Source organism: Triticum aestivum, chromosome 3A (genome assembly GCF_018294505.1).
Source record: "Triticum aestivum cultivar Chinese Spring chromosome 3A, IWGSC CS RefSeq v2.1, whole genome shotgun sequence".
Lineage (NCBI taxonomy): Eukaryota > Viridiplantae > Streptophyta > Magnoliopsida > Poales > Poaceae > Triticum > Triticum aestivum.
In genome coordinates this window covers 37,992,541-38,019,119 of record NC_057800.1, presented here as the reverse complement: position 1 = coordinate 38,019,119, position 26,579 = coordinate 37,992,541, and the positions used below count along the sequence as shown (strand labels likewise).

General features: G+C 53.0%; 1 pseudogene; it reads right to left on the bottom strand.

Annotated features, from left to right (window-relative positions):
- LOC123057762 (indole-2-monooxygenase-like) overlaps nucleotides 1–24,556 on the bottom strand; it is a 91,005-nt pseudogene extending 66,449 nt beyond the window's left edge.
- Between the last annotated feature and the right edge of the window lie 2,023 nt (nucleotides 24,557–26,579).

The window sequence follows — 26,579 nt, the reverse complement described above, 5'->3', positions numbered from 1 at the left end:
CGGTGGAGGCACGCTGAGTGCACCCACTGGGTGTAGTCCCCAAGGCTAAGGTCGACTGCTGGCAGTCGGCTTTAGGCTTTATGACGTCAATTTTTCTTTCAGTCGACTATGTCGACTGGATTTCACAAACCGGTGGGGGCACGCTGAGTGCACCCACTGGGTGAGTCTTAGAGAATGCATCTCTTTTTTTTTTTTGAGGTCGACTGGTCGACTTTGTCTTCAACAGGATTAGTGGGGGCACGCTGAGTGCACCCACTGGGTGTAGTCCCCGAGACTACGGTCGAATGCTTGTATTCGGCTGTAGTCTTAGAAACGTGTGTTTTTCCCTTTTCACTCGGAAGTGAATTATTTTTGACATTTAGTCGATTGGTTCTTCGCAGAACTCTTGTGATCTTGTGGCTCGCTACTCAGAGCTGGAACAAAAACATACTCAAGTCGAGCTGAGCTTGAAGCTGGTTCAGGAGAAATTGACAAAGGCAAAGGAGGAGACCGAAGGTATGTTTGGTGAGACCCTGACGACTGCTTTTCCCCTTGCTTGTTTCAAAATCTGATCTTGCTGTAACTTGCAGGTAAGGTAAGGGAGGCCCAGCAGAAGAAAGACCTTGAGCTAGCTGAGAAGATCAAGCTTGCTGACGAGAAGTTAGCTTCAGTCACCAAGCTCGAACAAGACAATACCAATCTGAAAGCTGCTCTTGGGATTGCCAACAAGGAGGTCAGTCGACTGAAAACTGATAAAGCTGCCCTGACCGTCCAAGTCAGCAAATTGACTGAGAAGAAAACTGAACTGGAGGCCTTCCTGAGTGGCCTTGCCAAGAAGCTGTTTCTTATGCTTGAAGGTAAACCTCCATGTTTGGCAAATATTTCCAATTGTGGCTTTTTCCATTCGACTATCTCCTTGACTTAGTGATCATCCTTGCAGAATTTTGTCAAAACTTTGAAGAAGAAACCAGCCGACTGGAGCCAAACCTCGACCCCGTCAATTCTCCGGTGAATGACGAAGTTGCCATGGATGTTTTCCGACTGGAGTCTCGTGTTGCAGCTGTCGTGGACTATCTCGCAAGGCTGAAGGCCGCCACATCTCGCATCGACTCGACGCTCTGGCCTGAGGAGACGCTTCAGAATGACCTTGAGTCGTTGATGGCCCGCTTGAACACGATCCCTGGTCGAGTGCAGGAGTGGAAGAAGTCCTCGGCTCGGTGTGGTGCAGATGTCGCTCTGTGTCTGGCCCGAGTCCACTGCAAAGATGCGCGAGAAGAGAAGCTGGCGGCCCTTCGGGTGGCCAATACCAAGAAGCACGACTTCAGGTCCTTTATGGAGACTTTCCTTACAGCTGCCACTCGGATCGCCGACGGAATTGACCTTGATGAATTTGTTGCACCTTCCAGCCCTCCACAGGAGGGGTAAAAAACTTCTTCTGGCTCGACGCTTTAAATTTGCCTCGGTATGCCGAGTGAAATTGTAACCGACAAACCTTAACAGGCTTGACGCCTGAGCACTTTCGGTTCCTTTAGATGTCGATTCAAACTTGGATTTGGTGCTTGAATACGATTGCCTTCGGCTCGGAATGTCTTTTGCAGGTTCAAAGCAAGGTGCCTTAGGCGAGCACAGGGCTGCAGCTAAGCCCCCGAGTGAGAGGGTTGCGCTTCACTCGGTAGGATTTTCACAACTTAGGCGAGCACGAGGCTGCAGCTAAGCCTCCGAGTGGAAGGCTGGCTTACCACTCGGTAGGATTTTGATAACTTAGGCGAGCATGAGGCTGCAGCTAAGCCTCCGAGTGAGAGGATTGCTCTTCACTCGGTAGGATTTTCACAACTTAGGCGAGTGCTTGGACTGTAGCTAAGCCCCCGAGTGAGAGGGTTGTTCTTCACTCGGTAGGATTTTTATAACTTAGGCGAGCACGAGGCTGCAGCTAAGCCTCCGAGTGGAAGGCTGGCTTACCACTCGGTAGGATTTTGATAACTTAGGCGAGCACGAGGCTGCAGCTAAGCCTCCGAGTGAGAGGGTTGCTCTTCACTCGGTAGGATTTTCACAACTTAGGCGAGTGCTTGGACTGCAGCTAAGCCCCCGAGTGAGAGGGTTGCTCTTCACTCGGTAGGATTTTTATAACTTAGGCGAGTCCTTGGACTGGAGCTAAGCCCCCGAGTGAGAGGGTTGCTCTTCACTCGGTAGGATTTTTATAACTTAGGCGAGCACTGGGCCGCAGCTAAGCCTCCGAGTGGAAGGCTGGCTTACCACTCGGTAGGATTTTGATAACTTAGGCGAGCATGAGGCTGCAGCTAAGCCTCCGAGTGAGACGATTGCTCTTCACTCGGTAGGATTTTCACAACTTAGGCGAGTGCTTGGACTGTAGCTAAGCCCCCGAGTGAGAGGGTTGATCTTCACTCGGTAGGATTTTTATAACTTAGGCGAGCACGAGGCTGCAGCTAAGCCTCCGAGTGGAAGGCTAGCTTACCACTCGGTAGGATTTTGATAACTTAGGCGAGCACGAGGCTGCAGCTAAGCCTCCGAGTGAGAGGGTTGCTCTTCACTCGGTAGGATTTTCACAACTTAGGCGAGTGCTTGGACTGCAGCTAAGCCCCCGAGTGAGAGGGTTGCTCTTCACTCGGTAGGATTTTTATAACTTAGGCGAGTCCTTGGACTGCAGCTAAGCCCCCGAGTGAGAGGGTTGCTCTTCACTCGGTAGGATTTTTATAACTTAGGCGAGCACTGGGCCGCAGCTAAGCCTCCGAGTGGAAGTCAGGCTTACCACTCGGTAGGATTTTTGTAACTTAGGCGAGCACATGGCTGCAGCTAAGCCCCCGAGTGGGAGGGTTGCTCTTCACTCAGTAGGATTTTTTACAACTTAGGTGAGCATAGGGCTGCAGCTAAGCCCCCGAGTGAAAGTCTGGCTTACCACTCGGTAGGATTTTTATAACTTAGGCGAAACGGATTCGCAGCTAAGCCTCCGACTGAGAGTCTGGCTCACCACTCGTTAGGATTTTTACAAACTTAGGCGAAACGGATTCGCGGCTAAGTCACCCACTGAGGGGGAATTTTATTGTGGACAAAAATAAAAAGTGATAGAAATTATGGAGGAACTATGACACTATTATTTTGAGGTCCATGAACTACAGAAGTACTTTATTGCAACTCATCCGAGTGATAAAACTTAAGTGTAAAATGGGCGGAGTAGCTCCGCGTTCCAAGCTCGGGGCTCGTCGATATTATGCTCGACGTTGTAAAGACGGTACGCCCCGTTGTGGAGGACCTTGGTGATGATGAAGGGGCCTTCCCAAGAAGGAGCAAGCTTGTGTGGTTTGTGCTGATCCACTCGGAGAACCAAATCCCCTTCCTGGAAGGCTCGACCTCTCACATTTCGGGCGTGGAAACGGCGCAGATCTTGTTGGTAGATGGTCGACCGGATCAGAGCCATCTCCCTTTCTTCCTCTAAAAGGTCGACTGCGTCCTGCCGCGCTTGTTCAGCTTCTGCTTCGTTGTAGATTTCCACTCGAGGAGCATTGTGGAGAAGATCACTCGGCAAGACTGCTTCAGCTCCATAGACCAAGAAGAATGGAGTTCTTCCGGTCGACCGATTAGGCGTGGTCCGCAGTCCCCAGAGTACAGATGGAAGTTCGTCGACCCAAGCTCCAGCCGCGTGTTTGAGATCACGCATCAGTCGAGGCTTCAGTCCCTTGAGAATCAGTCCATTAGCTCGCTCTGCTTGTCCATTCGACTGCGGATGGGCGACTGATGCGTAGTCGACCCGTGTGCCCTGGGAGTCGCAGAAAGCTCTGAATTCCTCTGAGTCAAAGTTCGACCCGTTATCCGTAATGATGCTGTGCGGGACTCCATATCTGAATATTAGTTCCCTGATGAAGCTAACAGCAGTACCGGTGTCAAGGCTCTTGATTGGTTTAGCCTCGATCCACTTGGTGAACTTGTCGACTGCCACCAGTACATGCGTGAAGCCACTTCGTCCTGTTCTCAAAGGACCGATCATGTCCAGCCCCCAAACTGCAAAAGGCCAGACGAGTGGGATGGTCTTCAAAGCTGACGCAGGCTTGTGCGACATATTCGAGTAGAACTGACATCCCTCGCACTTATCTACTATCTCTTTTGCCATCTCATTCGCCTTGGGCCAGTAAAATCCGGCTCGGTATGCTTTGGCCACGATGGTCCGAGAGGACGCATGATGACCACAGGTCCCCGAGTGAATATCATTGAGGATGAGTCGACCTTCTTCTGGCGTTATGCACTTCTGACCGACTCCAGTCGCGCTTTCTCTGTATAATTGTCCTTTGATTACGGTAAAGGCCTTAGATCGACGGACGATCTGTCGAGCCTCTTCCTCATCCTCCGGAAGCTCTTTCCTCAAGATATATGCGACATACGGAATCGTCCAGTCGGGAATGACCACCAAAACCTTCATGATCAAGTCGACCACCGCTGGGACTTCAACTTCAGTCGGATCTGTGGCGCTCTTGGGCTGCGGAGTTTCTTCGGTGAAAGGATCTTCTTTGACTGACGGAGTGTGTATATGCTCCAAGAACACACCACTCGGAATGGCTTCTCTCTTGGAACCTATCTTTGCTAGATCATCAGCTGCTTGATTTTTCAGTCGGGGTATATGATGGAGCTCCAACCCCTCGAACTTCTTTTCCAGCTTCCTCACTGCACTGCAGTATCCAGTCATGGCTGGGCTTCTCACGTCCCACTCTTTCATCACCTGATTGACCACTAAATCCGAGTCGCCATAGACCATTAGGCGACGGACGCCGAGTGAAATGGCCATGCGCAACCCATATAGGAGGGCCTCATATTCTGCCTCATTGTTGGAGGAATCAAAGTGAATCTGGAGAACATATCTGAGCTTATCTCCTCTGGGGGAAACCAGGACAACCCCAGCACCGGAACCATTCAACATCTTAGAGCCATCGAAAAACATGGTCCAATGCTCCGAGTGAACTTCAGTCGGCTGCTGTTGTTCGATCCACTCGGCGAGGAAATCTGCTATCGCCTGGGACTTAATGGCTTTCTTTGCCTCAAACTTGATATCAAGGGGAAGAAGTTCAATCGCCCATTTGGCCACTCGACCAGTTGCATCTCTGTTGTGCAAAATCTCTGATAGTGGAGCGTCGCTGACGACTGTGATGGAATGGTCAGAGAAATAATGAGCAACCTTCTTTGTGGTCATGTATATTCCATACACAAGCTTCTGATAATGAGGATATCTCTGCTTGGATGGAGTCAAGACTTCAGACAAATAATACACTGGGCGCTGAACTTTGAGAGATTTTCCTTCTTCTTCCCGCTCGACCGTTAGCACAGTACTGACGACTTGTCCTGTGGCTGCGATGTAGAGCAACAGAGGCTCTTTGCTGATTGGAGCAGCAAGCACCGGCTGGGTGGAGAGCAGAGCTTTTAGCTCGGCAAACGCTGCATCAGCTTCTGGAGTCCACTCGAACTTGTCAGCCTTCTTCATCAGTCGGTAAAGAGGCAGTGCCTTTTCACCGAGTCGTGAGATGAATCGACTTAATGCGGCCAAGCATCCAGTAAGCTTCTGGACATCGTGCACTCGCACAGGGCGTTTCATTCGGAGAATAGTGCCAATCTTCTCTGGGTTAGCGTCGATTCCCCGTTCGGAAACGAGAAAACCGAGTAACTTGCCACCAGGAACTCCAAATGTGCACTTTGATGGATTGAGCTTGATATCATACCTTCTGAGGTTGGCAAATGTTTCGGCGAGGTCAGCGAGCAGGTCGGAACCTTTTTGTGACTTGACAACAATATCATCCATATAAGCTTCCACATTCCGACTGATTTGGGTGAGTAGACACTTCTGAATCATTCGCATAAATGTGGCTCCGGCATTCTTGAGGCCGAATGGCATGGTGATATAGCAGAAGCACCCGAATGGAGTGATGAAAGCTGTTTTTACCTCATCGGGCCCGTACAGACGGATCTGGTGGTACCCGGAGTAAGCATCTAAAAAAGACAACCTCTCGCATCCCGCGGTCGAGTCAACAATTTGATCTATGCGAGGGAGAGGAAAGTGATCTTTCGGGCAGGCCCGGTTGATGTGCTTGAAATCAATGCACATTCGGAGCGACTTGTCCTTCTTAGGAACCATGACGACATTAGCGAGCCACTCGGAGTGGTATATCTCTCGGATAAATCCTGCCGCCAACAGTCGAGCCACTTCTTCACCGATGGCCTTTCTCTTCTGGACGGCGGACCGCCGAAGATGCTCTTTGACTGGTTTTGCAGACGAGTCGACTCTTAGGCGATGCTCAGCCAGTCCCCTGGGAACACCTGGCATGTCAGCGGGCTTCCATGCAAAAATGTCCCAGTTCTCACGGAGGAACTGGATGAGCGCTTCTTCCTATTTTGGGTCGAGTGTTGTGGAGATGCGGGTCGGAGCTGCTTCGGGGTCGGTCGGGTGAATGTGAACAGGCTACGTCTCACAGGACGACTGGAATGCAGACTCTGTCGTGGGAACGATTCCGACAATAATAAGGTATAGGGTAACGGAGCATGATCTATCGAGATGCATATGGGTGACACGGTGGTTTTAGCGAGTTCGGGCCTCTCATGGTGGAGATAACAACCCTACGTCTCGTGCTCCGGAGAGGCTTTGTTTTATCTGAGTATATATCCGGAGATTACAATGTGTGTGAGCGAGAGGGACGGATCCCCATGACTGAGCTTAAGTCCTGAGACCAATGGTGAAAAGAGAGAGAGGTGGCAGAAGAGCCCCCTTGTCTAGTGGTGGGGGGTGGCTTATATAGAGTGCGCCACCCCCTCACCTCCTATGTTACAAAGTGGGGTATGAATGCCATAATGCCAGCCCGCTATTAAGCCCTCACTATTAGAAAGATGCTGACTGCCTTGCTGCCTGCTGGTCTTCGTATATCAGAGTGAGTCGTACGGTCGAGTGGTGAGCCGTCATCCGAGTGGATGGTATGTTGCTTGGTCGAGTGGATAGTATGCTGCTTGTCCGAGTGGATAGTGTGTCTGTATGAAATTGACCTGGACCCACATGTTGTGTGGGCCCCATGCTTCATGATATTTCGACCCTTCGTGGGCCTACCTGTTATGTATATCCCCAACATTAGCCCCCGAATCGATTGCGATTTTGCAGAACGAGTTGGTGTAAGACACAGTTTGGTCCGAGTGATTACAGAAATACTCGGTACATGTCGCTGCGCTTTCAGACAACCAAGGTTTGAACAAAATCTCAATGGATTCCGGCACCATGCTTCCCGACTAATCGAGGTAAGCGTCTGCGAGGAGCAACTTGGTGACATTCGTTCATCTCTCGGGAGAGGTTTAACTCGTGATCTGAGTATGGGCGTGTCATTAAATCCGTGCAACCAGATTGACACATGGACTGCTCTTTTAGAGAGATGCCATTCTTATCCCGGAGGAACGCCAATACGAGTCGGTTTCAGATCCACACTTGTGAGTTTCACGCTTTGAGTCCTAGAAGAAGGTTCAAAACAGGTCCATGGAGGAGCGTTAAACTCGCCTTATAGAATTTTTTGGAGTGATTTGGAGCTGGGCCTGCATCGAGTAACTGATTACTCGGAATTTCTTCACGCCTGGAACGTGTCTTTTTTGTTGTTTGGCCGTCACTCGGGTTGGGCGGACCGTTCCGAGTGGATACCATTCCAGTGGGGGCACGCTGAGTGCACCCACTGGGTGTAGTCCCCAAGACTGCTGTCGACTGCGGGCAGTCGGCGGGAGTCTTAGAGCCTGTCTTTTTGTTGTTGTTTGGCCGTCACTCGGGTTGGGCGGACCGTTCCGAGTGGATACCATTCCAGTGGGGGCACGCTGAGTGCACCCACTGGGTGTAGTCCCCGAGACTGTTGTCGACTGCGGGCAGTCGGCGGGAGTCTTAGAGCTTGTCTTTTTGTTGTTGTTTGGCCGTCACTCGGGTTGGGCGGACCGTTCCGAGTGGATACCATTCCAGTGGGGGCACGCTGAGTGCACCCACTGGGTGTAGTCCCGAGACTGCTGTCGACTGTGGGCAGTCGGCGGGAGTATGAGAGAACTAAAACTCTTCTTAGCTGGTACTGATCGAACTTGTTCTTCTCTGACTCGGAGGTCGAGTAATACTGGAGATGGGTTTGCATCGAGCAAAATGTTTCTTTCTGAATCCTCTTCCAGTGGGGGCACGCTGAGTGCACCCACTGGGTGTAGTCCCCGAGCCTCTGTCGGACTAGATGAGTCTGGCAGAGGGTTTAAGTCTCTCGGTAAACCTCCATGCAGTTGGCATGGAAAATATCTTTGTCTGGAATTGAATCAATCGGATGGATGCGTAACGAGGTGGTTGTACGAACGATGAGTAAGGTCGCCTGTACGATTCAGCGATGGCGCTTCATTTTTACCCTTTTGCATGAAAAGGGGTATTTATCCAAGTGGACGTACTTCACTTATAGATCTTCGGCGAACCGAGCATGTATGGTCAGAAGAATATCTTGATGTGATCAACAGGTTGACCAAATGGGCGTAACCCCTGAGGGTGACATGGCCAACTGCCGCGCGTAGCCCCCGAGTGATGCTCGAAGGAGGTAAGCTTGCTACAGAGTGTGATATGAGGTTTGACCATATGAGTAACTTAGTCGTTCCCGTGCTGGGGGTGTAGAGGTAAAGACATGTCCAACTGATGGTGACGCGCGGGGCGGCCGAGGGGCGAGGACGTGTATAACCGAGTGGCGACGCGCGGGACGGCCGAGTGGTGAAGACGTGCAAAACCGAGTGGCGCCGCGCGGGGCGGGCGAGTGGTGAAGACGTGCAGAACCAAGTGGCGATGCGCGGGGCGGCCGAGTGTTGAATACGTGCAAAACCGAGTGGCGCCGCGCGGGGCGGGCGAGTGGTGAAGACGTGCAGAACCAAGTGGCGACGCGCGGCGCGGTCGAGTGGTGAATACGTGCAAAACCGAGTGGCGCCGCGCGGGGCGGGCGAGTGGTGAAGACGTGCAGAACCAAGTGGCGATGCGCGGGGCGGCCGAGTGAAGGACTAAGTGTCCAGCTGAGTGGCAAAAATGGTCCTTGAAGGAGTTAGCCAGATGCTTTTGAAGCTGATGTAGCGACAAGGTCGGTGTAGTGTGGCTGTGGCGCAACAAGACCGGTGCGACAACTGAATTTGAGTAGGAACGAAGATGGCACGCAGAGTGTCTGGGTGATCATGCAATTTGTCAAAGTGACGGATCGAATGTACTTGTTGAAGTGAAGGGTCTGATTGGTGATGAAGTACTCGACCACTTAGGAGAGTGTCATTCCAAATGAGATGCAGCCCCCGAGTGCGGCGTAGCCCCCGAGCATACTACAGGCTTCGACAGCGGACATGTCGGAATATGAGAAATATAGTTTTGAATGGATGATTTGTAATTCATCGAGTCGGATTTGGGTAAAGATGAGGAGAAGCTTCCGAGTGATGCTCGGAAGAAGCAAACTCGCAAAAGAGTGAAGTGTGAAGTTTAATTATGAAAGGGACTTATCTGTCTCATGCCCGACGAGGTCTATATAATTGATACGATGAAGAGAATTCCATAGAGGGGTTGGCCGGACATGTTTGAAATCAATAGGGCGACAAAGTCAGTGTTGTGGTGCGCTAGGACCAGTATGGAGACCGAGTCCGAGCAGCGATGAAGTTGGCGCGTAGGACCGTCGAGTGATCGTGGTAACTTGTGTAAAAAATGGCACAAGTCAACACAATAATTTCTTGAGGAAATTTGATGTGTGCTGAAATGATTTGTGTGAATAACACCCATAGACACCCGCTGGGAGTGCAAGGGGCTTGCTGGTTGACCAGCAAAAGTTTAAAAGAGCGAAGGATTCGTTCGCACTTGTCGAAGCGAGAAATCCTACTGAACTTGTTGGAATACTGGCTAAAATAAAACGGAAGTGTAGTGTTTTGACTGAGTTGCGGCCCCGGAGGACCGATGCAAACTCGAAATGAAGAACGACACATGGTGTTCGTGAATGATATATGCGAAAAAAAGGAAGTTGGACTTCGGAGTCACATAACCAGTACTAAGCAAGTATGCGAAAATAAGTAGTCGAGCGTAGAGGTACACTCGGTGGTGTGGCCTCCGAGTGAAGCTGATGTGTGAATTATGGAATACTCGGGAAGACGAAAATAACAGAATGTAAAATGACTTAGCTGTCTGAAGGCGCGCAGGCGGTCGAATGGTGATGAGGTGACCAACGATTGGCGACGCGCGGGGCGGCCGAGTGCTGATGAGGTGATCAACCGATGGCGACGCGCGGGGCGGCCGAGTGCTGATGAGGTGACCGACTTGTGGCGATGCGCGGGGCCGCCGAGTGGTGATGAGGTGACCAACCGAGTGGCGACGCGCGGAGCGCCGAGTGGTGATGAGGTGACCAACCGAGTGGCGACGCGCGGAGCGGCCGAGTGGTGATGAGGTGACCAACCGAGGGGCGACGCGCGGGGCGGCCGAGTGGTGATGAGGTGACCAACCGAGTGGCGACGCGCGGCGCAGCCGAGTGGTGATGAGGTGACCAACCGAGTGGCGACGCGCGGAGCGGCGAGTGGTGATGAGGTGACCAACCGATGGCAACGCGCGGGCGGCCGAGTGGTGATGAGGTGACCAACCGAGTGGCGACGCGCAGGGCGGCCGAGTGGTGATGAGGTGACCAACCGAGTGGCGACGCACGGCGCGGCCGAGTGGTGATGAGGTGACCAACCGAGTGGCGACGCGCGGGGCGACCGAGTGGTGATGAGGTGACCAACCGAGTGGCGACGCGCGGGGCGGCCGAGTGGTGATGAGGTGACCAACCGAGTGGCGATGCGCCGAGCGGCCCAGTGGTGATGAGGTGACCAACCGAGTGGCGACGCGCGGGCGCAGCCGAGTGGTGATGAGGTGACCAACCGAGTGGCGACGTGCGGAGCGGCCGAGTGGTGATGAGGTGACCAACCGAGTGGCGACGCGCGGGGCGGCCGAGTGGTGATGAGGTGACCAACCGATTGGCGACGCGCGGGGCGGCCGAGTGGTGATGAGGTGACCAACCGAGTGGCGACGCGCGGAGCGGCCGAGTGGTGATGAGGTGACCAACCGAGTGGCGACGCGCGGGGCGGCCGAGTGGTGATGAGTGACCCGGTGGACCCAACGGCCGAGTGTGAAGTGCCCGAGGGCGCGCAGGAGCGGCCGAGTGGTGATGAGGTGACCAACCGAGTGGCGACGCGCGGAGCGGCCGAGTGGTGATGAGGTGACCAACCGAGTGGCGACGCGCGGGGCGGCCGAGTGGTGATGAGGTGACCAACCGAGTGGCGACGCGCGGGGCGGCCGAGTGGTGATGAGGTGACCAACCGAGTAGCGACGCGCAGGGAGGCCGAGTGGTGATGAGGTGACCAACGAGTGGCGACGCGCGGAGCGGCCGAGTGGTGATGAGGTGACCAACCGAGTGGCGACGCGCGGGGCGGCCGAGTGGTGATGAGGTGACCAACCGAGTTGGCGACGCGCGGGGCGGCGAGTGGTGATGAGGTGACCAACCGAGTGGCGACGCGCGGGCCGGCGAGTGGTGATGAGGTGACCAACCGAGTGGCGACGCCCGGAGCGGCCGAGTGGTGATGAGGTGACCAACCGAGTGGCGACGCGCGGGGCGGCCGAGTGGTGATGAGGTGACCAACCGAGTGGCGACGCGCGGGGCGGCCGAGTGGTGATGAGGTGACCAACCGATGGCGACGCGCAGAGCGGCCCAGTGGCGACGCGCGGAGCGGCCGAGTGGTGATGAGGTGACCAACCGAGTGGCGACGCGCGGGGCGGCCGAGTGGTGATGAGGTGACCAACCGAGTAGCGACGCGCAGAGCGGCCGAGTGGTGATGAGGTGACCAACCGAGTGGCGACGCGCGGAGCGGCCGAGTGGTGATGAGGTGACCAACCAAGTGGCGACGCGCGGAGCGGCCGAGTGGTGATGAGGTGACCAACCGAGTGGCGACGCGCGGAGCGGCGGAGTGGTGATGAGGTGACCAACCGAGAGGCGACGCGCGGGGCGGCCGAGTGGTGATGAGGTGACCAACCGAGTGGCGACGCGCAGAGCGGCCGAGTGGTGATGAGGTGACCAACCGAGTGGCGACGCGCGGAGCGGCCGAGTGGTGATGAGGTGATCAACCGAGTGGCGACGCGCCGAGAGGCCCAGTGGTGATGAGGTGACCAACCGAGTGGCGACGCGCGGAGCGGCCGAGTGGTGATGAGGTGACCAACCGAGTGGCGACGCGCGGGGCGGCCGAGTGGTGATGAGGTGACCAACCGAGTCGCGACGCGCAGAGCGGCCGAGTGGTGATGAGGTGACCAACCGAGTGGCGACGCGCGGAGCGGCCGAGTGGTGATGAGGTGACCAACCGAGTGGCGACGCGCGGGGCGGCCGAGTGGTGATGAGGTGACCAACCGAGTGGCGACGCGCGGAGCGGCCGAGTGGTGATGAGGTGACCAACCGATTGACGAGGCCCGGAGCGACGATGCGCGGGGCGTCCTGATGAAGTAGAGGCACGTGCCGCGCAGTGGCGACGAGCGAGGCGTCCGAGTGACGTAGACGCGTCCCGCAGAGTGGCGACGCGCGGAGCGTCCAGATGATGTAGACGCGTGGCCCGGAGTGACGATGCGCGGGGCGTCCTGATGAAGTAGAGGCGCGTGCCGCAGTGACGACGAGCGAGGGGTCCGGGTGATGTAGACGCGTCCCGCAGAGTGGCGATGCACGGGGCATGAAGTAGAAGCGTCACGTGAGGCGACGATACGCGAGGCGTCCGGGTGATGAAGACGCGTCCGGTCGAGTGACGAGTGACGAGGATATATCCAGTCAAGTGACAATGCATGGGGTGGCCGAGTCGGACAAGTTGATGAAGATGCGAACAGCTTCGTCACGGCGTGTAGGGCGGCCGAATGATGAGGTCATGTCCAGCCGAGCGATGACGCACGGGCGGCCAGGAAGCGGAGCACGGGCGGCCAAGTGCCTATGATCCGGTTTGGTCCGAGTGAGCATGTCCCATCGAGTGACCACGTCGACTGGTGGAAGTTTCCGCCGAGTGGACGATGCCAGAGGCAGTGTGTGCCCGTGCCGCGCCGGGCAGACGATACATGAGGGATGAGTCGAGCGCCCGTAGGGGCTGTCGCCGAACCATCGACGTCGGAGGGGGAAGCTGTGGAGCAGGGTGGCATGGCCAACTCCTGGTCCCCACGCCGCGTCGGGTTTGTGCCTCCAGCGCGGAGGACGCTGTCGTGTGCGAGGGCAGACCGACAGAGCCAGCTTCCGGTTGCGGCGGTGTGCTGCTGCCGTCATCAGATGATGCCGTGTGCTGTTGACTCCATCATACAGGTTATCAGCGAGCGCTTGCCGTACGTCGGACCGAGGAACCGCCAGGGCGTCGTGCGGTGCCAAAGGCCATCGGTCGCCAGGTTTCGCCAACGCCTGCCGTTACAATGCATTGATGGGGTTGCCCACCTCCAAAACCTGTACGCACATGCAGGAGGCGCTAATTAGCGGCAGTTAAGCAAGAGTTAAGGCCCTTCATGCATGTAAGGGAAGTTTCCCTTTCCCACGGCCGTTTGACCCATGCATGCAGGAAATAAATGAAAAGGAATTAAGATTAGGAGAGTGGAGGGGCGCAGAGCTCCCTGGTTGGCAACGCCGGCGGCAGCGGCTTTGACTCGGACCCAGCGCAAGGTGAGGCGGCCCGTGACAGGTCCCAGTGCGGGACGGCATTCTCCTGAGAGTCTGTGGGCGGGCGGAGCTCGAGGTGGTGCCGACTGCCGAGTCGACCCGGCGGCTCCCGTCTTGTTGACGTGGACAGCCCCGGCGTTGGTGCCGTGTCAGGTCCGTGAGTCGACCGCTGGGGTTGCCGCCGCCGCTGGGGACGCCGCTCGATCACAGCTGAGCACCCGCGCCGCCAGAGAGACTGCCGAGCGTCTGCGGTCGCTGCAGCCGGTTGACGGGCGAGCTGAGGTCGACGCAGAAGATGAAGCGGGCGGCGTGGGCCCTCGCGCTGGCCGAGCGCCTGTGGTCGTAGCAGCCGGCTGACGGGCGGGCCGAGCTCGATGGAGAGGAGGAAGTAGGAGGAGCAGGTCGGCGCGCTGTTGGCCGTGAGTGCGGACGATGGCTACAACCCTTGCGCAGCGCGTCGGTGCCATATTCCCTTCCTCGTCTCTTGTCTGATATACTCATCACAAGATTTAGTTGTTGAACCCGATGAGTGCCTGCTCGTACAGGAAGACAACAACGGACTTGTTTAGATCCAAGACGATTGTTAGATTATAAGAGGATAGTATAGAAAGAAATCTCCTGATTGATCCGTTTGTGAACGGCCATGCACGCCGGCAGCGTCAAGTGAAGATGTATCTTCTCCCCTACCTTTGAGATGCTTCAATTACTTACTGCGAAGACGAACAATATGATCAGCATGAACATAAAATTAAAAATATATGAATGAAAAAGCCATCAGCATCATGGCTCGATAGACGCCATGCCCCACGGTGGGCGCCAACTGTCGTGGGAACGATTCCGACAATAATAAGGTATAGGGTAACGGAGCATGATCTATCGAGATGCATATGGGTGACACGGTGGTTTTAGCGAGTTCGGGCCTCTCACGGTGGAGATAACAACCCTACGTCTCGTGCTCCGGAGAGGCTTTGTTTTATCTGAGTATATATCCGGAGATTACAATGTGTGTGAGCGAGAGGGACGGATCCCCATGCCTGAGCTTAAGTCCTGAGACCAATGGTGAAAAGAGAGAGAGGTGGCAGAAGAGCCCCCTTGTCTAGTGGTGGGGGGTGGCTTATATAGAGTGCGCCACCCCCTCACCTCCTATGTTACAAAGTGGGGTATGAATGCCATAATGCCAGCCCGCTATTAAGCCCTCACTATTAGAAAGATGCTGACTGCCTTGCTGCCTGCTGGTCTTCGTATATCCGAGTGAGTCGTACGGTCGAGTGGTGAGCCGTCATCCGAGTGGATGGTATGTTGCTTGGTCGAGTGGATAGTATGCTGCTTGTCCGAGTGGATAGTGTGTCTGTATGAAATTGACCTGGACCCACATGTTGTGTGGGCCCCATGCTTCATGATATTTCGACCCTTCGTGGGCCTACCTGTTATGTATATCCCCAACAGTGGTTTCTTTAACGACGTCATGTCTGCCGGGTCAACGTGATCCTTGTAAAACTTTAACTCGTCTGTTGCACAAACAGATTCAGCATAGGTAGCATCACCTTCTTCACACTCTGAAGCTATTTTCCGGCTCCCATGTACTATAATGGTACCATTATAACCCGGCATCATGAGCTGCAAATATACATAGCATGGCTGAGCCATGAACTTGGCATAAGCCGGCCGTCCAAACAGAGCATGATATGGGCTTTTGATCTTAACTACCTCAAAGGTTAATTTTTCTGCTCTGGAGTCATACTCATCTCCAAAGGCTACTTCCAGTTCAATCTTACCAACTGGGTATGCCGACTTGCCAGGTACCACACCGTGAAAAACAGTGTTGGATTGTTGAAGACTCTTATCAGTCAACCCCATCCGGCGGAACATCTCATAGTAGAGGATGTTGATGCTGCTGCCTCCATCCATGAGTACCATAGTGAATTTGTATCCACCAACCTGAGGCGCCACTACCAAGGCCAAGTGACCTGGATTATCAACCCGAGGTGGGTGATCCTCTCTGCTCCACACAATAGGCTGCTCTGACCAACGTAAATAACGTGGAATCGCCGGCTCAACGGCATTAACGACCCTCTTGTGAAGCTTCTGGTCCCTCTTACCTAAACTAGTGGTGAACACATGGTATTGCCCACTATTCACCTGTTTCGGGTTGCTCTGATATCCGGACTGTTGCTGTTGATTACCTTGTCCGGGTTGTGGATTATATCCTCCTTGGTTACCAGGATGGCCCTGACCGTGAAATCCTCCGCCACCCGAGTCGGCGCCTGGGCCACGGAAACCGCCTCCACCTGAACCGCCACCTGGGCCGTGACCTCCATCAAAAGCGTTTGAATTTTTAAACGCCTTCATGATTGTACAATCTTTCCACAGGTGGGTGGCTGGCTTCTCTCGGGTGCCGTGCTTTGGACATGGTTCATTCAATAGTTGCTCAAGGGTGGGACCTGACCCGCCCTACCGAGTGGGTTGCCTGCCCTTGCGCCGCTGGTTTCCGCCCTGTGCATTAGTGTTAGCGACAAACTCATCAGCCTTACGCTTATTACCTCCTTGATTTGCCGGGATATGCTGGTGAGCCTTACCGTTGCCATTCTTCTTTCCCTTCACTATCTTTTCTTCGTCAGACACCGGGTCTTTGGTACCACCAGAATCAGCATACTTGACGAGTGATACGTCTCCATCGTATCTATAATTTTTGATTGTTCCATGCCAATATTATTCAACTTTCATATACTTTTTGGCAACTTTTTATATTATTTTTGGGACTAACATATTGATCCAGTGCCCAGTGCCAGTTCCTGTCTGTTGCATGTTTTTGGTTTCGCAGAATATCCATATCAAATGGAGTCCAAACGGGATAAAAACGGACGGAGCTTATTTTTGGAAAATATGGAAAATTCCGAAGGAAAATCAACGCGAACCAGTGCCCGAAGTGGTCACGAGGCAGGGGCCGCCCCCCCTTAGGGCGCACCCCCTACCCTCGTGAGCCCACCGTAAGGCGGTTGACGCTCTTATTTTGCCGCAAGAAAGCTAATATTCTAAAAAAATCATGGCGAAGGTTTCAGGCCAATCGGAGTTACGGATCTCCATATATATACAAAACGGTGAAACAGAGCAGAACAGAACGCAGAACTGGAGAGAAACGGAGAGATAGATCCAATCTCGGAGGGTCTCTCACCCCTCCCATGCCATGGCAGCCAAGGACCAGAGGGGAAACCCTTCTCCCATCTAGGGAGGAGGTCAAGGAAGAAGAGGAAAAAGGGGCCCCTCTCCTCCTCTCCTCCGGTGGCGCCGGAACGCCGCTGTGGCCATCATCATCATCACCGCGATCTTCACCAACACCTCCGCCATCTTCACCAACATCTCCATCACCTTCCCCCTGTCTATCTACAGCGGTCCACTCTCCCGCAACCCGATGTACCCTGTACTTGAACATGGTGCTTTATGCTTCATATTATTATCCAATGATGTGTTGCCATCCTATGATGTCTGAGTAGATTTTCGTTGTCCTATCGGTGGTTGATAAATTGCTATGATTGATTTAATTTGCTTGTGGTTATGTTGTTGTCCTTTGGTGCCCATCATATGAGCGCGCGTGTGGATCACACCATAGGGTTATTTGTATGTTGATAGGACTATGTATTGAAGCTTCAACCTAGCATAGAAATTGATGCATACGGGATTGAAGGGGGACCAATATATCTTAATACTATGGTTGGGTTTTACCTTAATGAACATTAGTAGTTGCGGATGCTTGCTAATAGTTCCAATCATAAGTGCATAGAATTCCAAGTAAGGGATGACATGCTTGCAGTGGCCTCTCCCACATAATACTTGCTATCGGTCTAGTAAAGTAGTCAATTGCTTAGGGACAATTTTGCAACTCCTACCACCACTTTTCCACACTTGCTATATTTACTTTATTGTTTCTTTGCCCTACTTTTTATTTACGTACTCTTTATTATCTTGCAAACCTATTCAACAACACCTACAAAGTACATCTAGTTTCATACTTGTTCTAGGTAAAGCGAACGTCAAGCATGCGTAGAGTTGTATCGGTGGTCGATAGAACTTGAGGGAATATTTGTTCTACCTTTAGCTCCTCGTTGGGTTCGACACTCTTACTTATCGAAAACTGTTGTGATCCCCTATACTTGCGGGTTATCAACGAGAGCCGCCATCAACTGGCCCATGTCAAAACGGCAATTTTTCTCCAACATCAAGACTGCTGAGCCGGCATCCATCTTATCAGACGAATGTATTATCTCCTTGACCCGGTGCACCCAATGGATTGTAGACTCACCGTCCTCTTGCTTACAATTAGTTAGGTCCACAATCGACATAGGCTGCTTACACGTGTCTTTGAAGTTCTGGATGAACCGTGCCTTCAACTCCGCCCATGAGCCGATAGAATTGGGTGGCAACCCCTTCAACAAAGTACGAGCTGTTCTATCTAACATCATAGTGAAATACTTGGCCATTGCTATGTCGTTGTCCTCCAACAACTCCATAGCCATCTCATAACTATCAATCCAAGCCCTGGGCTGTAAGTCAGCCGTGTAATTAGGCACCTTACGAGGCCCCTTAAAGTCCTTTGGCAAACGCTCATTACGTATGGACGGCACCAAGCAAGAGACGCCTCCGGTTCTTGTGGCCACTCCTGCCTCGACCAAGGTTGCTGGATAAGCCGGAAAAGTTTGATGAGCCGCCTGATCTGCTGCCATTTGAACTGCTCGTTCCGCCTCTTGTCGAATCCTCTCCTGATCCGTCAAGTTAAGGACTCCAGCCTGCACCAGCTCATGCCTATGTGGCCGGTTGCAGCATTGAGCATTGCTTGACATGTCCGCGGATTCCATGTGCCTACTGTAGCTCGGGCTCTGTCTTGGGCGATAAGTTGAATGGATCCTGTCTCAACTGTAGGAGTACGCATCCTGTTGTGCCAGAGCTGTCTAAAGAAGTTCTCTTACCCTCCGTGTTTCGACCGCCGCCGGTGAGTCACCTTCCATCGGGAGAGCCGCCAAATGAGCCGACGCTGCGATGAGGTTTTCCAAGGGGTTGGAGAAGTGACCCGACGGCGTTGGTACTTAATGAGGCGGAGCGGTAATTATACGAGGTGGTTCCATGGCACGCGGCTGAACCGGTGCACCCGGTGTCGTGATCCGGCGTGCCTCTGGCGGGTTGCTTCCCCCGGCTCCGGGTGTATGGAATAGGTTCCTAGGATCAAGCGTCAGAGGTAGACGTGACTGAGTTTTCTTATGCCTTCTTCTCATGACCACATTTGACGCGTTCAGATCCACCGAGAGCCAGAAGGTCTCTGCTTGAAGCTATTGAGCACGAACGTCCAAAGCCGCCCGCTCTGCTGCCATCCTGACTTCCTCTGCGGCCAGACTTTCCTTAGCTTGCACCATCTCTTCACGTATGCATGCCACCTCTGCGTCATGCTGGGCTTTATCCGCTGGCTCTACCACGGTAGTCAACAGAGTCGTCAGTTTATCCATGAGGTCCATTAGAATCTGAGCCGGGGGCGCGCGGGGTCTCCTGACCCAGCCGCGGCCGACCCGGTAGTTGTTGCTGCTGCTGCTGTGGAGTTCTGCCCGGGTTGTGTCCCTGCCATGAAGACTCCGGTCCAATTCGGCGGCTGAAGGGGGTCCGGAATACTGCTGTCATCGGAACAGCCCCCGAGCATGCCATCCTGCAGCTGGTACAAAGAGTCCGTCTTGCCCGTTGATGATGCAGTGTCAGAACAGACGGCCCTCTCACCGCCCTCCACCGATCCTTCAGAGTATTCACGCCGTGGACGCAGCCTACGAAGGCATGCTTCATGACAGATTGAACACGGGTGGTCCTCGCGCGTCGAGCCGTTTCGATGAGGTTGGTATGGATGTCCGGCTCAGGGCCTGACTCGCCGATCCGGCCGATGAAGACGTGAATTCCGCCGAAGGGTACCCAGTACCCGTACTCAACTGAGCCGGCCTCGGGGCCCCAACCTTCATCGTCGATGTAGTGCTTCCCGCGATGACTTTTGCACATCCGGCCCACAGCGTATCCCTTGAGCCCTTCGAAGTTGCCCTTCAAGAACTCAAATCCACCGTGCGCTGGCCCCATGGTGGGCGCCAACTGTCGTGGAATTGTCACGGCAGATGTCCTAGTGAAAGGACTTAACCGTAGGGCCATCGCAACTAGGAAGCTTAAAGGGGTTAATCGGGACAAGGGACACGAGAGGTTTTATACTAGTTCGGCCCCTTACGATGAAGGTAAAAGCCTACGTCTAGTTATGTTGGTATTGCTGGGGTTTCAATCACCAAGAGGCTTAATTCGCCGCTTGGTTATCGATCTTTTCTTTCTTGCCCTAAGCCGCCGCCGGGTCGTCCCCTTATATACACAGGTTGATGCCTGGTGGCCTACAGAGTCCCGGCCGGCTCATAATCGTGTCCGGCTCGGTGAATTCATTTACATGCCTTTCTTTACAAGCCTTTCCTTACATACGGCGGTTCACAATACCGGGCCTTAAGCCGCCTCCAGGCCTTTGGGCCTTCTATAAGATTTAATAAAGTATCGTCTGGAATGTTTACTGGGCTTCTTGTGTAACCCGCCATTGGGGCTGACCCGGCCCCTCCTGGGTGGGTCATAACTGATAGCTACATCCCCTACAATACTCCAGAAAAACACACTTCTTAGACCGAAACTCGAGCTTACGCTTGTTATATGGACAGAGATGAGGCCAGCATGCACACCCAAACACTATGAAGAACGTGTAGTTTGGGATTTCATTGAGCAAGATTTCAAGTGGGGTTCGCATTTTCAGAAGTCGTGAGGGAAGTCTATTAATAAGAAAACATGCTTTGGAGAAAGCATCACTCTAGAACCAAAACGGAACGGATGCATGAGCTAGTAAGGTTAGGCCAGTTTCAACAAGGTGACGATGCTTACGTTCGGCAGCATTCTGCTGATGTGTATGAGGACATGACACGCGATGCAAAATCCAAGTTTGTTAGAAAACGAGTTGAGGTTGTGGTATTCACCACCACAGTCGGATTGAACATGGATGATTTTCTGTTTAAGGAGACGCTCAACGTGTGCTTGAAACTGAAGAAAACCATCTAACACATCAGACTTGCGTTTAATAATACATAGCCATGTAAACCGACTATAAGCATCAATAAAACTGACATAATAATTGTGACCACCAACGGATGTCTGGGCATGACCCCAGACATCAGAGAACACAAGCTCAAGATGATGTTTCACAACACGACTAGACTCTGAAAACAGAAGTTGGTGACTCTTGCCCTGCTGACAGGCATCACAGACAGTTTCAGCAGTTTTATTGGACACAACTAGTAGCTCATAACGATGCAACACATGACGAACTATGGGAGCTACAGGATGACCAAGGCGCGCATGCCAGTGAGTGGGCGACACACGGACACCACTGAACGCCTGAGGAGAAGACTGCATGGAGGGTGTGCGCGGCGCATCAAGTGCGTACAAGCCATGGAGAAGACGACCGATAAGCAGAAAAGCCCTCGTGTCCCGATCCTTGATAAAGAGACGAAAAGGGTGAAACTCAGTAAGGACATTATTATCACGTGTAAGTTGAGGAATAGACAACAAACTACGCGTAGCAGAGGGAACACGAAGGACATTGGAAAGATGAAGTTTGCGAAAATTGTGTGCAAGGAGAGAAGCCTGACCAACATGAGAGATGTGCATACCTGCTCCAATGGTGGTGTGAACCTGATCATGACCACGATATGGCTCCTGAGTAGAGAGCTTGCCCATCTCGCCGGTGAGGTGGTTAGTAGCTCCGGTGTCCATATACCATGTCGGAACAATGGAGTAGGATGAAGTGCGACCATGATCATGACTCGTCACGGCGGCGGTGGCCTGCTTGTCGTTCCCTTTACCATTGTTGCCGAGGCCCAGAAAATCTTGCTTGTAGCATAGATGACAGCGAGAGGCGATGGGGCGCTCAAGACCACACAACTGGCAGGCCTGCGGGGCACCGCAGGAGGAGCAGCAAGCAACCGGATGGTTTCCACCCGTGATGGATGGCGCATTGCCACGCGAGGCCGGTTGTGGAGACGGTGCCGGCTTGCCACCTGAAGATGATGACTGTGGAGGTTTGCCACGAGTCGCGGCATTGGCGGAGGCGAAGCCTGGTGAGACACGACGCGCCTTGATGCGCTGTTCGCGGCCAAGGAGTCGGGCATAAAGCTCAGGAGGTGGAAGTGGATCGTCACGGCCATGAACGTTCTCAACGAGATTGTCATAATCATCATCAAGCCCATTAAGCACGAAGGTGGTGAACTCCTCGTCCTGCGGAGACTGGCCAATCTAAGCCAGTGTGTCGGCGAGGCCCCTCATCTTTTTGAAGTAGTCCGTAATGCTGAGGTCACCAAGCTTGGTCTCATCTAGCTCAGTGCGGATAGAGTGGGCATGCGCCTGAGACTGAGAGGCGAAGCTGGTGTGAAGGGCCGCCCACACCTCTCGTGACGTAGCGGCGAAGATGACCAGCGACGAGAGGCTCAGAGCGAGCGAGGACTGGATGGCGGAGAGGATGACTTGATCTTGGGCCACCCATGCATGATATGCAGGGTGCTGATGGGGCGGACACGGGATGGATCTGTCGACGTAGCCCTCCGGGTAGCGACTCCGCAGAAGAGGCAACACCTGGGCACGCCAGGACAAGTAATTGTCTGGCGTGAGTTTCACCGGTAGAAGGTGTGAGAAGTAAAACGGCGACGACGCTGCGGCCTGATCACCGTGAGCATGCGGCGGTGCGTAAAAACCCATCAACGGATGTGCAGTCGGTCCCGAGTAGGACGGATAGGATCCGATAGGGCCAGCCGTCGAGGCACCGTAGGACACTGCAGCTAGCGGCCCATACTGCAAGGCAGCTGCAGCCACATGGGGCGGCGGTGACGGAGCCGGGTAGGTGTGGGGCGGCGTAGGGTAGAGATGCGTCGGGGGCCCCGTAGGGTTGGGGCGACTGGACGCCGTAGTAGTGTGGGGCAGGAGGCGCACTGGACCGCGGTGCCATCTAGGGCGACGGCGGTGCTGGCCCGCCAGGGGCCGTTGCAGGAGCACCGCATGGGAGGAGATTGCCCGCCACGACGTTGGGCGGGGCGATGTGATCTCCAGGAGGGTCCGGTCCAATTTGGGGGTCAGGCGATGCAGGGGCGCCATGGGCCATCGCAAGGGGGGGGGGGCGAGGCCAGGAATGGCGACCCAAGGGCCGGCGCAGCGATGGCAGGGGCGGCGACAGAGGTCGGCGCAACGACGGTGGAGGCGACGGTGGAGGCAGGGGAAGCCATCTTAAACTACATTGATACCATGTAAAACGTAATATGTTGGGAACTGCACGACACCCTAAACGGAGTGTGGCTCTTTCATTATATAGATGTACCCATGGGGTACAATATAATGTTACAATATATATGTACAGAGGCTAGGTACATACAGTCTAACAGTTATGGGATACCGAAAGACATACGAGGTATATAATTTGAAAGGTATTATCTGTACTTACTGTGAGGAGAGCTTTCATGTGCTCTCTTGTGAGATTATACTCCTGCTGAATAGACAACAGAATATCTACGAAATCACCATTCTTGTGATCAGACACTGATTTGCGCGTGCTCACACGATCATCGATCACTTTGTCCAGCAGATTGGCCCATCTGTTCCTCACTCTTTCCGCCTTGGCACAAACCGCCCTCTTAAGCACTACAACCCTACCCAATGCTGGGAAGTACTCCTCCAAGTTGAACCCACCTACAAGCCGTGAGGAGTCCTTGATGAGTTCCCGGAACAACTTGCTCCGCCCATCTTTCAGGAAGGGCAAATTTTAACATGGTCCCTCTTACCTCCTTTTTTTTCGTGTGAGGTAAGAAGTTAAGAGTCAATCAAGCCATTCATTGATGAGATCAACGGCTAAGATCTATTTTATACTCTTACCTCTCATGTGAAAAGAGAGGATAAGAGGGACCATGTTAAAACTGAACTTGCCCGACACGATACGGCACGCCATGTCATTCGAGTATGAGTTGAGCAGCTCGCTAATGTCGACTGTACTACCAGCTGTGGCTGCCTCGTTGATCTTGGCCATTGCCATGTTGACCTATGAGATGATAGCATGCGCCTTAAATTACGAGAAGCTAACAGTCATATATGCAATTGTTAATTATAAGACGGAAACATTGAAGTCATTTTTTTTCTTTTGCAAGAGACATGGAACACATGGAAGTCCCTTTTTGACGAGAGACATGGAAGTCATTGTTTTCCTTTGTTTCTTGTCTGATGTACTAGTGTCTTCCAAATGAGTGTGACAATAATGTTTGCAACGTCATTGAAAGAAAAGTCTGTCAGAGCGGCTAAAATTGCAACATCATTAAACATCAGTACCTCCTCTATGGCGGCGCTGCGGAAAGACTGCACCTTCTTAACGTTGAGCATGTCTGTGGTGACGAGCTTCCTCGCCTGCCGCCAGTACTCGCCGTACGGCGCGAAGGCGATGTCAGATGAGCCATACATGATGATGTCGGGGACGACGGAAGGGGGCCGCGATGCCAGGATGTGGTCCTTCGTGCACAGCACGTCCTCGGCGGCGCGCGGTGACGACACTACGAGGGTCGATAGTGCGCCCAGCCGGAGGAGCAACACATCCAGACCGTGCTTCCTGGCGAGGTCACGGAGGGAGACGTGTGGGAGGGCACCGACGAGGTGCAGGTGCCCGATGATGGGCAGCTCCGGCGACGGAGGTGGGAGGCGTTGCCCTGTCGATCCTGTCTTTCTGGTGAACTAGTGATGCAGAGACAAGAGGAGGAGGGGGAGCAGGAACAGAAACCATGCCCGCGGGGGCGTCTCTAGCATGAGCTCCTGCACGAGGTTTGCCATGCTGAGCTCAGTTGCTCTATCAGGTTTTGCATCACAAGCTCTGTTGCTTTATAAGCAGTCAGGCCAGGTAGAAGGTGAAAAAGCATATGCATACATCGACTCATATCTGCAGTGCACTGAAATTGAGCAATATTTGTGCTTGTGTGTCCAAATCAGGTCTAGTCTGTTAGGAACAACGACTTGTATTATTAGGAGGCCAAAGCCAACATATATACACATACATGAGGATGCCAAAAGGCTACAGGAGTATGCCAAAAGACTGAATGCAAAAGGTCAAAAGGCATCACTAATATAACTCTAACATAGTCTTCAGATGGATGAGCTCTTCGTGTTCAATTAGCATACGTGCGCTAACGTTGTCACTTGCGCAGTCGTACAGCTACCGATGAATAGGCCATAACCGCATTCTCCTCCCACCGATCGTGGAATTGAATCACGCGGGAGAAGTAGACGTCCAACCTCCACACCACGTACGTCTCTGCATGTTTTGACCATCCACGGCACGGAAAGATCTCCACAATGCTAATCTCTACTCCTAATGTCTGAGTTGGTTGAATAGTATGGTTTATTTTCGTCCCACCATTTTCAACCGTTTGTTTGCTGGGTTTTTTCGTCCCCTGTCCCGCCTCCCGTCCGCTGGTTTTACCATCGCGACAGAACTGGTGGACTCCCTCTGTCAATACCTTGCTAGCCCGACCTCGACAGCTCTGTAGCCACCGTCGCCGCCCTCAGCATCAGTTACCTACCATCGCTGTTCCACGCGTCTTTCCCTCAGACACACCTGCATACCTATCTACCTAACCAGCACCCACCAGTCCTAATCGATCTGAAATCTAACTCCTGATCATGACCATGAGTTGTTTTCTTAATTTATTTTGGTACTTTATTGGATCTGGGTTACACCTCGTCTATTTGAGATAAACAATTGATCTGAAGAATTATGGGACACTGGGTTGATTGGCCTGAATCACCCGTGACACCCTTAGGGAGATTTCTGAAATGCTTTTATAATTCTGGTTCTGGTTCTGTATAGATGCACAGTAATGAACAAGTAACAATCGTGACTTGGACACAAGTAGATTTTAGTGTTGCTCACGCAAAATGCAGGAGTTGAATTCATATTTGCACACCAACTTCCTAACAATGAATCTTGGGATTTCAGTTTGACTGACTCTGTTTTATTAGCATCTGTTATTCACTGCTGGAATTTGCACATGTAATCTTCGGTACTACAGTTTCTTGATTCTATAGACTGGTTCATATTAGCGCTTGTACTAAATGAAAAGTTTTCATGTTCTGGTATGGATCCCATGTTCTGAATTTAGGTGAAAAGTTTTCTTTCTTAAATGTTGTCATTATTACTAGAACTGAAATTTCGCTCTGTTTTCATGACCTCTAGTTGCATAGATAAACCATGCCGCCACCGCTAGGGAGCTCTTGGTTGCATTGCAAGTTGCAGGCCTTGTCAACTTGCTCGTGTCACTTAAGTGCCATAACCTCGCCCGCTCAAGATGGATAATTTTTTGTAGGTTCGCCTCACCCACTTCTTCCTATACTACTACATTTCGATAATGACACTAAGTTCTAGCAAAAACTGCAACATAACATAATGTCACTCAATGACGTCCGTGGCGGTTATAGCAGGGCGAGGATGGTGGGAAGTTCGTGGCACGCGCTGGAGGAGATTCCCGTGTTGTTCTGTATGTGGTAGGCCATGGCATGGAGTGTCAAGTAGCGAGGATGCCCGGAAGGCCCCTCATCAACAGCGGGACCTCCGCGTTAATCTGCTCGAGCCCCTTCTTCTTCGACTCCGCCAACCGTGCAGCCGCACTGTCGATCTCCTCGGCCCTGTGGTTGATTTGCTACTAATCTTTCTGCACTAACTACGGACCAGATTGGCTGTATCAGGGCAGATAGTGATAATTTGAACAATGTGAAGGTCGATAGGTGGTTGCACAGGCACACATTTGCCACGGTGTCTCCCGCGGAAATCTCAGGTTCAGGCCCATCGAAACTGCAAAAATT